The sequence below is a fragment of the Leptonychotes weddellii genome, chromosome 3 (assembly GCF_054177405.1).
Source record: "Leptonychotes weddellii isolate Sample4059 chromosome 3, ASM5417740v2, whole genome shotgun sequence".
NCBI classification, from domain to species: domain Eukaryota; kingdom Metazoa; phylum Chordata; class Mammalia; order Carnivora; family Phocidae; genus Leptonychotes; species Leptonychotes weddellii.
The window spans coordinates 40,550,843-40,554,543 of NC_138371.1; positions in this window are offsets into that span (position 1 = coordinate 40,550,843).

A 3,701-nucleotide genomic window follows, 5' to 3' on the forward strand; every position below is an offset into this window, starting at 1 on the left:
ATGACATAGACAAAATAACACAGATCAGCTTCTACTCTGCTTCCTTTTCCTTGCCATATTAAAAAAAAAAAATTAACTTGGAAAAGGTGTAACAAATATGCAAAACTGACATGGCAGATATGATGTAGATACATTATAGATTCCTACAAATTCTTTGAATTAAAGGTCTCTAAGTAAAACTCAGATCATTCTGACATGAAATATATGTGATAATAAAACACTGGCAGCTCAGCCAGATCTTTAAACCTTCAGAAGCAGGGTTTTATATATACATAAGCACCAGTTTTCGACAAAGAAAAATCAATAAATGCGATCATCTAGAACTAATGTAGCTTTCATGTTCATGGGTACCTGGGCACACTGAATCATGACCTAACTGAGAAGAATATCCAAATTTCTTGGAACACTACATGACTTAGGTCTAAAGGGAAGTCTCCATTCCTTGCAGCTAGAAATAAAGTACTCTAAAGAAGCTAGATAGACATGAAGAAAATGAGGAAAAGCAGCTGAAATCTGTTCTTCCTCTACCAGCAGTTAAAATGTTTCCCAAAAGTAAAAGTACTATATGATGCACATCACTCTGCAGTTAAACAAAGCTAAGGTACGTACCTGACCTCAGTTAGAAAGTGGTCCTCAATACTCCATTCCCATCAGCTCCTATTTTTATTTCCTCCTATCCTGTTTAATCCCATGTCTATCTCATTCTATTAATGATTCTCTCTCTTCTGCACCTTTACCCATTCCTCTCTATGCCTCTTTCCTAATATATAAACATATTTATTTTATTTTTTTTTACAACTTTAAAACAAAAATTCTCACTTGGCTTCATATCCCACTTTGGCTAACACACTCTCTCCTCATTATATTATGCTTTATGTTTACACTCTTCTTTCTTTCTCATGAACTTCTCAACCCACTATAAGATAGCTATTCTTTTTGCTCTACTTAAAGTGCTCTTGCTAAGTTCCCCAATGATCTCTAAACTACTAAAACTAAAGGATATTTTGCAATCCTTGTCTTATTTGACCTCTCTTAAGCATTTAATACTGACTTTCTCCCCTCCTTCCTGAAATTAATCATTTCCCTTGGCTTCTAAGACCACTGCTGCTTATCTCCCCTGCCTCTGCAACATCTCTTTGGCTGCCTCTTCTCAATCTTTTGGGCTGATCCTGTTCCTTAAAATATTAGTACTGGTCAGGATTCCATTCTTATTTTCCAAGTAAATATATAAATATATGCAATTCTAAATTTTCTTCCTCTTTGAATAACTTATCTACACTAGAGACTTCATTTCTATAACTATTACTTCTAGTCTGCATTTTCAGCTCTATTCTCTGTTCCAAGCCCTAAATATTTCAGTGCAGATGTCTCTAGGTGCTTCAGGGGGATAAAACCAAAACAAAAACAGAGGATAACTTTCAAATTAGTAAAAAACAAACAAACAAAAACCTTCCACTGGAACCAGAAGTAAAAACATCCATAATCACAGTGAAAGATTTTAACATTCTCTTTCAGTATTCAATAACAAAGAAACAAAAAAAAGTTCATGCATGTTTGTGTTAACAACACAATTAATGAGCTTGATCTGATCTAATAAAAGTGTGTTAATGTGTGTGTAAATCTGCACTCAACAAATGGATACTCTTCAAGCACATTTACAACAGATTTATTTTATAAAGCTGTAATAATTAAAAACAGTGTATTAACTCTGAGACAAAGAAACCAATGAAACAGAATAGGGAAATAAAAAATCAGTGGAGGAAGGATGCACCTCAATAACAATAAATATCATTAGGATAACTGAAAACTGATAATTTATATGATAAAAAAATGTGAATATATGCAAAATAAATTCTAGATGAATTAAGTTCTTGAGTGTAACAATGTTGAACTTTATCTGAGCCCTGTGTTCCCTGAAAGGAGTGGTAGTTGAAAAATCCCACCACTTTTTGTGTTCCCAGAACTGAGTAACTACAAAAGACTACTCTGCTCTAACGAGCTCTATCTATTCCTAGATATGACCCACTTCTACACTTCCCCAGTGATTATTACTTCCTTGTTTACCTGCCTTTATAAAATTCAAGTCCCCTTCTTTTGAGATGTTCCTAATGATTGCTGTCACTATTGCAATACCCTCAATAAAATCATCTTAATTGTGGGTGCCTCTGACAAGTATGAAAAGCAAAGTGAAAACACTGTTAAAAGAAAATGTGAGAGAAAATCTTGGTAACACTGGGGCAGGTAAGAATTTCTTGACTAAGATGGATAAACTTCAATAACACTGTTCAAGTGAAAAAAAGCTGCAGAAAAAACCTTCATTTATATATTGATATAAAACTTAAAAAATGTATGTGCATGTGTGTGTAATTAAGGATCCAAACCTATGTGATAAAAATTTAAACTATGGACAAAAAGGATACATATCAACTTTAGAATAGTTATTATCTATTGTGAGAGAGGGAGGTGAATAGCATGGGAGAAGGGGAAAGTTTTGTTGGATATACATCTTCTTTTTAAAAATGATTTACAACAAAGTTTCAAATAACTTGGGAATTTTGTTAAAATACAGATTGCGATTCAATAGGATTGGGACTGGCGATGGTGCTGAGATTCTGCATTTCTAATAAACTCCCAGATGCTGTTAATGCTGCTGGGCCATGGACCACACTTTAGATCCTTGAATTTAAAGAAAATATGGCTAAATTTATTAAACCTAGATGGTGAGTATAAAAGAGTCTATTATTTTCTGGTATGTTTGAATTAGTTCATAAATAAATATAAAGTTGAAGAGAATTCCTACCAGCCTCACTGAGGTGCCACCACGCAATAGTAAACCCTCTCTCAACTGTATATACATATAGCTTAAGGCTGTTCTCATTTTGTGATACATACAATATTATTTACAAATATACAAACACATATGAAAATAAGGAAATCACTTGGGATTCTAAAAAAATGTCAGGACAGTAGCATAAATTCTTATTAAATAATTTTACTAATCTAATCAAATTATTAATAAAATCAATAAATTATTAATAATTAATTAGTGGTAAGGTTTTACTTTTTTGTCATTTAGTCCCTAAAAGTTGACAAATTTCTTAGTTAATTTAATCCTAACCTCTTCATCTGTCATTGATGAAATACTCCTGAGGGACACTTTTTGAGGTGTTCTTACACTATAAAAAAATGGAATATAATAGCATTTATTCAGATTAACATTTAGAATATAATAATTCAGATTAATATGTAAAGTAACATAAGTAAAGTAATTCACAAAAAAGAGAAAAAACTCTGCTTCATGAATGGGTATTTTCTGTATTTGAAGAAACGGATTTAGGAAGTTTACATCAATTGATTAAGACAATCATTAAGCATAGAATAAAAGGTCTCTGAAGGCCAGAGCTTTGGTGTGGCTAGTTCTCTGCTATTTCGTCAGCATCTAAAACACTCCTGGTATATAAAAGCCCTTGACAAATAACTGTCAAATAAAAAAATAAATTTCAGGGCGCCTGGGTGGCTCAGTTGGTTAAGCGACTGCCTTCGGCTCAGGTCATGATCCTGGAGTCCCGGGATCGAGTCCCGCATCAGGCTCCCTGCTCGGCGGGGAGTCTGCTTCTCCCTCTGACCCTCCTCCCTCTCATGCTCTCTGTCTCTCATTCTCTCTCTCTCAAATAAATAAATAAAATCTTTAAAAAAAAAAA